Raw genomic sequence first — 12,588 nt, 5'->3', positions numbered from 1 at the left:
AACTGTGATGTGAACTCAGCCTAAGATGAAAAGCATAGTGGCTAAAGGATTTAGGGCCTAGAGAGCGTGAGGTGTGCTCAGTAGGATTGCTGTTTTTGGGACGATGATCCAACAATCCTTTAAGGTAAGCCTTCTGAGGGCCTAGAACCAGCATATATAGGCTCACACAGCTTCTCCACCATATGTGTGATTATTTACCAACTTGCAGAAACAGCAGAAGTTTTTCACATCTGTTTTTTGGTTACATTTATTCCTTGGCTACACCCTTTACACAGTTAAAGGGGTATTCCAGTTATATAACTTTTTTCAACTCCTGTAATATTGGTGTGTATATGGTGCACATATCAGCCTCTGAAGTGACTCTATTTTTAAATTATGCACCCCACTTTTTCCAGGTCTGCTTTTCTTTCTTGAAACACACAGTGGAGAGCGCATCCTCTGTCATGTTTTTGAAAAAGACAGAACAATGTGCAGTAAGCCGGATTGGGACTGATGCACACTGGCGCAATATTAATAGTTTTTGTTCGTGACGCCAATTGCAATGTGCGCAGGTTATAGTCTCAGGGCCCTTTAAGATGTTGTAACTCACGTACCAGTTGAGGAATGCCAGAGTGGGGATAATGTCTCTATGTAGTGTCAACGGTGTATCCTACCTTGGTACGGCTGGACTCCTGGATCCTGGCTCACTTGCAATAAATTGAGTGTTGTTAGTAGGAGTAAATGAGGAACTTTGATAATAAGGAATGAGATCCAGACTGGTGATATAATCCAACTTGTCTTTACTTAATGCAGCATAATCCATACGAGTACAGCAATAGTCTTGGGTCCCAGCAGGTATTGGCAATATGTGGCAGGAATCAATATATATTCTGCTTCTTATCATATGCCTAGTGAATCTGGCAGGTATCTGTCTTCTGCTCTGTCTGTCTTCTGCTTGGTGTGGGCCTGACTAGCTGAGGAGGAATTTGGCTTCTCCTGGTCTCTGGATAAGTAACTCACAGTTCTGCTCGCAGGGAATATTTTGTTCTGGAGGTCTGTAGATCTGGAGGTGCTGCTTGCTTTCTACCAGCACTGAGGCTGATGGCTCAGTCTGGGAAGGGAGATCTTGGCCTCAGCCGAGGCTGGATCCTAGGTTGGGATCCCTGTTTCTGGTAGCTCCTACTAACACAGCCTACCCCAAGCAGGGGGGCTGGTACACACTCTAGAACCTTCCTTCCTCCCCATGAGGTAGGATGTGGGAACATTCCACTCCTCCTCAAAGAGGGGGGAGCTAGCCTGGAATGGACTATTCCAGTCTAGATATGCTAAACTGGCTATGGTCTGCTGAACATATTGCTGCCACCTGCTGGTGTACATGGAAATTACAGCAAATACATTATACAGGCCTGGAAAATACATAAAATGGAAAATGCATTGTTAGATCACACAAGATGACAATATACAGTACATATACATCTGACATGATGTAGAAGGGAGAAAGAGTTTAATGACATACTCTGGGATGTTACAAATGCATACAGAGAGATATGTGGAAAGTAGCGAGTGGTACACAGTCAAAAACATACAGACACTCTATAAGATTTGCAGACAGATAGGTTCAGACAGATTGAGAGATGCACAGATGAGAAAATATCAATTGACACTGCACAAGAACTACATAGGCAAGCTGGATAAAGACAAAAGCTACAACCTAAGCTTCCTGCTGCATGTCAGGATTATTCAGATTCAGGTGATGTAGAGCATAGCTCCCTTACATGCCTTGGAATCAGCAGACAGCTCCCTCTCTCACCAGACAGGAAGTTCAGAGCAGATAAGCCTAACAAGAACTTGTTCCAGGTGCAAGAGAGTGCTCATTCACAGAGCTGGGACTAGACAAAGAGCAGAGAAACTGAGCATGATCGACCAGCAGCAGGAGAGAGCAGACAGGTCGTAACTAAGGGAAGCAGGAGTGTTAACAAGGCAAAGGGAGACTAAGTAGTAAGTACATGTTATTAGAGTATATTAGATATTTGTTAAACCTGTACAGTGCTTTTAAAGTAGACCCAATCCAATGAACCGGAATACCCCTTTAGCTGCTACTTTTAAAAGCTATGGGGGGTCATTTATCAAACTGGTGTAAAGTAGAACTGGCTTAGTTGTCCATAGCAACCAATCAGATTCCACCTTTCATTTCAGAAAATGAAAGGAGGAATCTGATTGGTTGCTATGGACAACTAAGCCAGTTCTACTTTACACCAGTTTGATAAATGACCCCCTATGTTTATATGGCACTTTACAACGCTATCTCAATGATAGCTACTCTCTATAGTGTCCGAAAGGGCCTTTTTACTTTCCTGTCCTGGCTGAAGTTTGACGGGTTTGGTTTGTTGGTCTCAGCTGTGCAACATGTTTATTATATGTGTATAAAGCTGGATTAATGCGCACTACTCTGAGTATCATACCACAGTGTGCTACACTCTTTGCATAGCCTTTTATTTCAATACACTTCCTTTTACACTATGCTCTAATGTGATATAAACAGAACCTCAAAAGTGGAGCAGAGATATGACATGAAAGAGCCAGTGTGAAGATTACTTTTTTAACAGCCTCTACCATTTTTTAACAGCCTCTACCATTATTGATATTTAACATCAGTCATAAAAAAATATTTTGCAAATATCACAAAAATTATTTTTACGTAGTGCCACAGCTTGTCTCAGTGGTATTACTGATAAATGTTCCCCATCAAGTTTTTCAACATGTGTCACCTTATCAGTGATATCTAGGTTCATCATACTAGAAAGTGTAACGGTCATGTCCACACACACCCTCACCCCTGGCCCTGCCTACTTGCCTCACGAGTCCTGATGACAGGGGACAACTGGACGACAGTCCCTTACTTAGGATATGTGCAGGGAAGACAGACAAGACAAAATACGGAACGTGAACGGACCGGGTCAGAACCAAGAGAGCTACGCAGTACAAATGGTTAAGCAAAGAATGGTCAGGAGAAGCCGGGGTCAAATACCAGGAGAGTAGAGAAGTACCAGAGGAATCCGCAAAGAGTAGTCAGGTGGGAGCCGAGGTCACAATACCAGCAGGGATGCGCAGTACAGGAGGAGCAGGCAAAGGATCTTCGGGGAACAGGATCAGGTGAATATTCAGTAGTCCAACAAATAGCCAGGAACCTAGAATTAACAGGCAACCTGTGGCCAACAGGCTGCCTGTATTTTTAGTGGGGTCTGAGGGTCATGTGACATGGCCAGCGTCACATGACCGACAGACAGACAAGTCGAGCACCGAGTGATCAGCTCGGCACTCAAGGCAGACCTAGGAGCAGGGAGCCTCCCAGCTAGCAAAGCCGCCCTGGGAACGAGGCCAAACACAGATCCTCGCTCCCGAAGCTAAGCAGCAGGTCTGCGGCTGATGGGAGACCGAGTGCGCCTTTGGCACCCCGTGACAGTACCCCCCCTTTTATGAGGGGCCACCGGACCCAAGACTTCAGGCGATGGCCTTTCAGGGTGTTCTAAATGAAATTTTCAAACAAGTCTAGGAGCATGAACCTCCCTGGCGGGTACCCAAGATCTCTCTTCGGGTCCATACCCCTTCCAGTGAATCAGGTACTGTAAGGAATTACGCACTCTCCTGATATCCACTATCTTAGACACCACATACTCGACAGCATCACTAACAAGAACCAGCGGAGGCGAGGCTTTCAACGGTACAACAGGTTCAAAATACTTTTTAAGTAGAGATTTATGAAATACATTATGAATGTGGAACGACTCGGGCAGCTCCAACTTAAACAATACCGGATTAATCACCTCCGTGATCTTATACGGTCCAATAAAACGAGGAGCAAATTTTCTAGAAGCTACCTTGAGAGATAGATTCTTGGAGGACAACCATACTTTATCCCCAACCTAAAAGTTCACCCCCTTGGAACGTCTCCTATCGGCCTTGAGTTTTTGAGATTTTTGAACCTTTTCTAGGTTCGATTGAACCCGGGCCCAAACTGTGCACAGTTCGGAGGAGAGTTTATCCGCTTCAGGGTTAGAGGAGGAGACGGACGACCCAGAATGAAAACGGGGATGAAAACCATGGTTACAAAAGAAAGGGGAGACCCCAGCAGAAGAATTGACACGGTTATTTAAAGAAAATTAAGCCAACGGAAGGAATTTGACCCATAATTGCTGGTCATCAGCTACATACAACTTTAAGAATTGTTCCACAGACTATTAAGGCGTTCAGTCTGCCCATTACTCTCAGAATGGTAGGCGGAAGAAAAAGACAATGAAATTTTACATCTTTGACAGAAGGCCCTCCAGAATTTGGACACAAACTCCAGACCCCTGTCAGAAACAATATTTTCCGGGATGCCATGTAAACAAACAATTACTCTCACAAAAATAGACGCCAGGGTTTTTGCATTCGAAAGTTTAGACAGGGGAATGAAATGAACCATCTTGCTAAACCTATCGACCACTACCCAAACCACAGTCTTACCCTCTGCCAGCGGTAGGTCAGTTATAAAGTCCATCGAGATATGGGACCAGGGTCTACTGGGAATGGGTAGGGGTGATAGGTTACCAGCAGGGCAAGTCCTAGGGGTCTTAGACCTGGCACAAAGCTCACAGGCTGACACGTAGGACTTGACATCCCTGGTCAGAGTGGGCCACCAATAAGATCTAGAAACCAGATCCTTAGTGCCCTCAAAACCTGGATGTCCACAAAAGGCAGAATCGTGACACTCACCCTACAGCTGGAGACGAAATTGTAGGGGAACAAACAACTTATCTGTTGGGGTGGATGCCGGTGCCAGATGTTGCTCAGCCTTAATGCGAGCCGAGATATCCTGGGTTAGAGCTGCTAAGAAAATGTTTGCTGATAGGATGGATTCAGGCGATGTCTCAGTGGGTTGAATGGAAGCTCCGAGATAATGCATCTGCCTTCACATTTTTACTTCCCGGCCTGAACGTAATGGAGAAATCAAAACGGGTTGCCGGGGGATTCAACCTCTTAGCAGACTCGAGAAACATTAGGTTTTAATGGTCAGTGACAACAGTTAGGCTACTTTCACACTTGCGTTGTCCGGATCCGTCGTGTACTCCATTTGCCGGAAGTGCCCGCCGGATCCGTAACACCGCAAGTGAAGTGAAAGCATTTGAAGACTGATCCGTCTTCAAAATGCGTTCAGTGTTACTATGGCAGCGAGGACGCTATTAAAGTCCTTGTTGCCATAGTAGTAGTGGGGAGCGGGGGAGCAGTATACTTACCGTCCGTGCGGCTCCCGGGGCGCTCCAGAATGACGTCAGAGTGCCCCATGCGCATGGATGACGTGATCCATGCGATCACGTCATCCATGCGCGTGGGGCGCCCTGACGTCACTCTGAAGCGCCCCAGGAGCCACACGGACAGTAAGTATACTGCTACCCCGCTCCCCACTACACTTTACCATGGCAAACAGGACTTTAGCGTCCTGGCAGCCATGGTAACCATTCAGAAAAAGCTAAACGTCGGATCCAGTAATGCGCCGAAACGACGTTTAGCTTAAGGCCGGATCCGGATTAATGCCTTTCAATGGGCATTAATTCCGGATCCGGCCTTGCGGCAAGTGTTCAGGATTTTTGGCCGGAGCAAAAAGCGCAGCATGCTGCGGTATTTTCTCTGGCCAAAAAACGTTCCGGTCCTGAACTGAAGACATCCTGATGCATCCTGAACGGATTTCTCTCCATTCAGAATGCATTGGGATAATCCTGATCAGGATTTTTCCGGCATAGAGCCCCGACGACGGAACTCTATGCCGGAAAAGAACAATGCAAGTGTGAAAGAGCCCTTACCCGATGCCTTGCCCCCTCCAAAAAATGCCTCCACTCCTCAAATGCCCATTTAATAGCCAGCAGCTCCCTATTCCCCATGTCGTAGTTTCTCTCCGTGGGAGAGAATTTCCTGGAGAAGAAGGCACACGGTCTTGGGTTAGTGAGGCTAGCAGGACCTTGTGAAAGGACTGCTCCTGCATCGTCCTCGGACGCATCCACCTCCACAATAAAGGGTCTCTCCTGATCAGGCTGGATCAGAATGAGAGCGCTACTAAATGCCTTTTTTAATGTTTCAAATGAGGAAATGGCCTTGGTAAACCACTTCTCCAAATCCGCCCCTTTCTTAGTAAGGTTGGTCAATGGTTTAGCAATTACAGAAAAATTCATGATAAATTTACGATAGTAATTAGAGATGTCGCAAACATAAAATTTTCCGTTCACGAACGGCGAACGCGAATTTCTGCAACTGTTCATGAACGGGCGAATCGTCATAGACTTCAATAGGCAGGCGAATTTTAAAACCCACAGGTACTCTTTCTGGCCACAATAGTGATGGAAAAGTTGTTTCAAGGGGACTAACACCTGGACTGTGGCATGCCGGAGGGGGATCCATGGCAAAACTCCCATGGAAAATTACGTAGTTGACGCAGAGTCGGGTTTTAATCCATAAAGGGCATAAATCACCTAACATTCCTAAATTGTTTGGAATAACGTGCTTTAAAACATCAGGTATGATGTTGTATCGATAAGGTAGTGTAAAGGTTACGCCCGCTTCACAGTGACAGACCAAACTATGACAGACCAAACTCCCCGTTTAACGCACCGCAAACAACCGCAAACAGTCCATTTGCACAACCGCAAACTCCCCATTTGCACAAGGTTGGATACCAAGCTAGCCCTGTCCCGTTCCTTGTCCTCACTGACGTCAATGAAGGTCTCTTCCTCCACCCAGCCACGTACAACAAGCCCCCTGGGACGCCTGCTGTGGTTGGTCTTCCACCTCCTCAAAGCCACCTTCCTCCTCTGACTCCTCTTCTTCAGACTACTCTCTCTGCGTTGCCGCAGGTCCAGCAATCGACGACGACAAGGCTGCTTCTGGTGGTGATGGTGACCACAACTCTTCCTCTTCATGCTCATCTATGGCCTGATCCAGCACTCTTCGCAGGGCACGCTCCAGAAAAAACGCATATGGGATGAGGTCGATGATGTTGCCTTGGGTTTTGACTGACCAGGTTTGTCACCTCCGCAAAAGAACGCATGAGCCTACAGCCATTGTGCATGAGCGTTCAATAACGCAACAAAAAAATACCCAGCTCCGCAGAGGCTGTCTTCTTTTTTTTAAATTAAAAAAATCTGTTCTTACCAGTTTAATCTCTGTTTTGTCCCCTGTCAGGGGCCGGTGTGGTGTTTGGAATAGATTTTAGGAACCGGGAGATGGAAAAAGATGCTTGGTCGGTTCTCTTACTTCCAATTTGGGGCACTGCGCGTGCACCGTGCAATGTACTGTGCTACCCTATATGAGTGGTATGTTAAGTAGTACTATTCCTATAAATTTAATCCCTGTTACGTCCCCTATCAGGGGCCGGTGTATGGAATAGATTTTAGGAACCAGGAGATGGAAAAAGATGCTTGGTCGGTCCTCTTACTTCCAATTTGGGGCACTGCGCGTGCGCCGTGCAATGTACTGTGCTACCCTATATGAGTGGTATGTTAAGTAGTACTATTCCTATCAGTTTAATCCCTGTTACGTCCCCTACCAGGGGACGTGTATCGAATAGAGTTTAGACAACCGCAAAGAGTTGTCAATAGTTGACACACTCATGACATAAATTTTATTCCTCTATGCGTCAATCCCTGTGTAGTGATGACTGTGCTCGTGCGCACGTTTGGGAGATTGCAGGCGATGGCGGTTTTTCAAAGCCTATAGTCGTGCTGAGGTAGTTCAGTGACAGTTAAGTGACCCAGAAAACAATGATTCTGCAGTATGGGCCCATTGTTGGCCTAGTAGGCTTTAATGATCACCTTAGATGATCACAAAGAAAATTAATGTTTTTTCTATCCAAAATTATCCAGCCGATCGCTTTTGGTCTGTTCACAATGAAGCAACGACCTTATCATCTGGGGTGTGCCAACATGCCATTACCAACACACTCATAGAGGTGATCGCTTCATTGTGATACGTAAGCCCCTTCACCACAACAAGGTAACGATCACGAAGGGGAATTGACACATGTATGTGCTTTTTTTTTTTGCAGCCACAGTGCAGCACCAGAGGCCAGAAAAATTAGGCATGTACACATGCCTGAAAAATTAGGTATTGTAGCAGCGGCCGGAAAAATTTATGTTTTCCAGGCAGAAAGTGCACTAAAACATTGCGGCTTGAACCCTAGTTGGTGGTGGAGAAGTCACGCAAGTCATCCGGCATGCAGAGATTAAATACAGCAGCGAGTGGACCATTTTTAGCCCAAGGCATCTCATCAGGCCTTTTTTAGTCAAATGCATCCCCCACTGTCAGTCCCTTCGGGATCCATGCCTCATTCATCTTAATAAAGATGAGGTAATCTAGACTTTTTTGACCTAGGCGACTTCTCTTCTCAGTGACAATACCTCCTGCTGCGCTGAAGGTCCTTTCTGACAGGACACTTGAAGCGGGGCAGGCCAGAAGTTCTATCGCAAATTGGGATAGCTCAGGCCACAGGTAAAGCCTGCACACCCAGTAGTCAAGGGGTTCATCGCTCCTCAGAGTGTCGATATCTGCAGTTAAGGCGAGGTAGTCTGCTACCTGTCGGTCGAGTCGTTCTCTGAGGGTGGACCCCGAAGGGCTGTGGCGATGCGTAGGACTTAAAAAGCTCTGCATGTCCTCCATCAACAACACGTCTATAAAGCGTCCTGTCCTTGCCGGCGTGGTTGTGGTAGAAGGAGGATTACTTTCACCTCTTCCCCTGTTAGATTCCCGTTGTGCTGTGACATCACCCTTATACGCTGTGTAAAGCATACTTTTTAACTTGTTTTGTAAATGCTGCATCCTTTCCGACTTCCGGTAATTCGGTAACATGTGGTTGGTCTTTCTCCTCCTCAAAGCCATATTCCTGCTCTGACTCCTTTTCCTCAGACTCCTCTTCCAGCGTTGCCGCAGGTCCAGCAAGCGATGCTGAAAAGGCTGTTTCTGGTGGTGATGGTGACCACAACTCTTCCTCTTCCTCTTCACGCTCATCTACAGCCTGATCCAGCACTCTTCGCAGGGCACGCTCCAGGAAGAAAACAAATGGGATGATGTCGCTGATGGTGCCTTCGGTGCGACTGACTAGGTTTGTCACTTCCTCAAAAGGACGCATGAGCCTACAGGCATTGCGCATGAGCGTCCAGTAACGTGGCAAAAAAATACCCAGCTCTGCAGAGGCTGTCCTAGCACCCTGGTCATACAAATACTCGTTGACGGATTTTTCTTGTTGGAGCAGGCGGTCAAACATTAGGAGTGTTGAATTCCAACGTGTCGGGCTGTTGCCAATCAAGCGCCTCACTGGCATGTTGTTTTGCCGCTGAATATCGGAAAAGTGCGCCATGACCGTGTAGGAACGCCTGAAATAGCCACACACCTTCCTGGCCTGCTTGAGGACGTCCTGTAAGCCTGGGTACTTATGCACAAAGCGTTGTATGATCAGATTCAACACATGTGCCATGCACGGCACATCTGTCAACTTGCCCAAATTCAATGCCGCCAACAAATTGCTTCCGTTGTCACACACCACTTTGCCGATCTCCAGTTGGTGCGGAGTCAGCCACTGATCCACCTGTGCGTTCAGGGCGGACAGGAGTGCTGGTCCGGTGTGACTCTCCGCTTTCAGGCAAGTCAACCCCAAGACGGCGTGACACTGTCGTATCCGGGATGTGGAATAGCCCCTGGGGAGCTGGGGGGGAGCAGTTGATGTGGAGCAAGACGCAGCAGCAGAAGAGGACTCAGCTAAGGAGGTTAGCGAAGAGGATGGAGTAGGAGGAGTAGAGGAGGTGGCAGCAGGCCTGCCTGCAAGTCGTGGCAGTGTCACCAACTCCTCTGCAGAGCCACGCATTCCATGCTTGGCAGCCAACAGCAGGTTTACCCAATGCGCAGTGTACGTGATATACCTGCCCTGACCGTGCTTTGCAGACCAGGTATCAGTGGTCAGATGGACCCTTGCCCCAACACTGTGTGCCAGACATGCCATGACTTCCTTTTCCACAATAGAGAACAGGTTGGGGATTGCCTTCCACTGCGGTGTCCCAATAGCTACAAATTTTTTGAAGGCCTCAGACTCCACCAGCTTGTATGGTAAAAGCTGGCTGGCTAAGAGTTCCGACAAGCCAGCTGTCAGACGCCGGGCAAGGGGGTGACTCTGTGACATTGGCTTCTTACGCTCAAACATTTCCTTGACAGACAACTGACTGTGGGAAGATGAGCAGGAACTGCTGAAGGTGAGAGGCGGAGTGGCGGATGGTTGAGAGGGGGCAAGGAGGACAGCAGTGGTTGACGTGGCTGAAGATGCTGGACCAGGAGGAGGATGGTGGCGTTGAGTTTGTGTGCTGCTTGTACTCATCATGTGTTGATCCCATAGGCGTTTGTGATGTGAGATCATGTGCCTTCGCAAAGCAGTTGTACCTAGGTGGGTGTTGGACTTCCCACGACTCAGTTTCTTTTGGCACAGGTTGCAAATGGCATCGCTGTTATCACAGGCAGACACACACAAAAAATGCCACACTGCTGAGCTTTGCAATGACAGCATTCTGGTGGTGGCAACAGCATGCGTTGATTGGCGTGCTGTCTGGCTGACCCCGGGTGCCGATACATGCTGTCTGACTGTGCCACTAGCTCCTTGCGACGACCTCCCCCTGCTTCCAACTCGTCTCCTCCTCCTCTCTGTCTCCACATCTGAACTTTCCCCCTGTTCTTCTTCTCTTCGAGCGGGCACCCACGTGACATCCACAGACACATCACCAACAGCCCATTTACCATGTGCTTTTAATTAGATAGCTTGTACAGCTGAATTCTACTCAGCCCATACTGCAGGCTCACAGCCTGGGAGAGGCATGTGTAGGATACAGCTTGGTACTGCTTTGCCCAGATTGTAGGCTGTAAGCCCAGGAGAGGCATGTTAGAGTAGGACCCATCTGATTAGAAGCTACCTTGTCGACTGGTAGATGGGCCCGAAATATTTTTGATCAATTATATTTGTAGTGTCCCACTAGGTAGGCGTGGGCACTACACAAGGGTCAATTGGGTGACGTGTTACTTCTACTCACAAAGGACAGAAATATTATATTTAACCATGCATTTAACCACCTCCGGACCGCTGTACGCAGATTCGCGTTCCGGAGGTGGCAGCGCTGCGCACAATCACGCATATACGCGTCATCTCGCGAGACGCGAGATTTCGCTCAAAGCCGGCCCGCGCATGCGCATCGCGGGCCGGCAAAATTTAAAGAACAAGTTCGTCACCAGCCTGCCAGCAACGATCATTGGCTGGCAGGCTGGCGATTTTCAAAAAATCCAATCACAAGTCATATAACAGATCATTTTAGTAAATATGATCTGTTATATGGCTTGCCTGCTCCTCTGCTGGTCCTTTTCGTCGGTTGGATCCAGCAGAGGAGCAGACTGAACTGTGAGTACACCAAACACTACACCTTAGCCCCAGATCACCCCCCTGCACCCCAATTAACCCTTTGATCACCCCTTTGATCGCCCCTGTCAATCACTAGTGAAAGGAAAAAAAGTGATCAGTGTAAACTGTCACTTTTTTTTTTTCACTAGTATTGGCTTTTAGGTTTTAGGGATAGTTTAGGCCCCTTGGTTAGGTAGTTTAGCGTGAGTTAGCGCCCAGCCCACCGCACCGCAGTCACTTATTCGCTGTTTAGCGTATCGATAATCAGCATTTGTACTTTTATAGTATCTGTAAGTGATCAAAACTGATCACGGTCAGATCTATAATAGTATTAGTGTCACCTTAGCTCGCCCTCCACCCAAAACACAGTGTTTGCCCAATCAGGCCTGATCGGTCGCCCACACGTGCGTTCACCCACGCCCGCCCCACCGCAGTGACAAAAAATATATATTTTTTTGATCACTGCACATTCATTTTACACGCACTGCGGCGATAAAAAAATCAGTTTTGATATTTTTTATCAACCGCAGCGGCCTCCGGTGCTTCGCTAGCCTCCCCTTTGTAAGACAGGCTTGCTTTTTTTCTTGGGTAGTCTCAGGGAATACCCCTAAATTTAGTAGTCCAAAATGTCAAACAGGGGGTATTCTTCTGAAGAGGCCTACAGGATTCTGACCCAGTCGGATGAGGAGTGGGAACCCTCATCTGACGAATCTAGCGGGTCAGAATATGAACCTGTGGAAAGCAGTGGCTCTCTGACCCAAAGTTCGGACGAGGAGGTTGAGGTCCCTGGCAGCACCAGGCGTACCCGGCCCCATGTCGCTAGACCACAGGTTATGCAGGATCCGCTTCAAGAGCAGCAGAGTGGGGCTGTCGCTGCCGGATCACGTGGTGAGGCATACACCAACAGCGCAGCCCTCCCTGGACCTAGTACCAGCACTGCCGTACAACATGGTGACGTGGCGAGCACCAGAAGGGCAGTTGAAGCTGGTACGGTGGCACGTGCAGTAGTTACCCCGTCGCAGCCACCGCACAGACAGGCCCGTAGAGCCCCTAGAATCCCTGAGGTGCTGGCAAACCCTGATTGGCAGTCACCAACTTCAGCCGCACCATTAGTTCCCCCTTTCACCGCCCAGTCTGGAGTTCGGGTTGAGACG

Source organism: Bufo bufo, chromosome 2 (genome assembly GCF_905171765.1).
Source record: "Bufo bufo chromosome 2, aBufBuf1.1, whole genome shotgun sequence".
NCBI classification, from domain to species: domain Eukaryota; kingdom Metazoa; phylum Chordata; class Amphibia; order Anura; family Bufonidae; genus Bufo; species Bufo bufo.
This window is presented reverse-complemented; position numbering follows the sequence as displayed.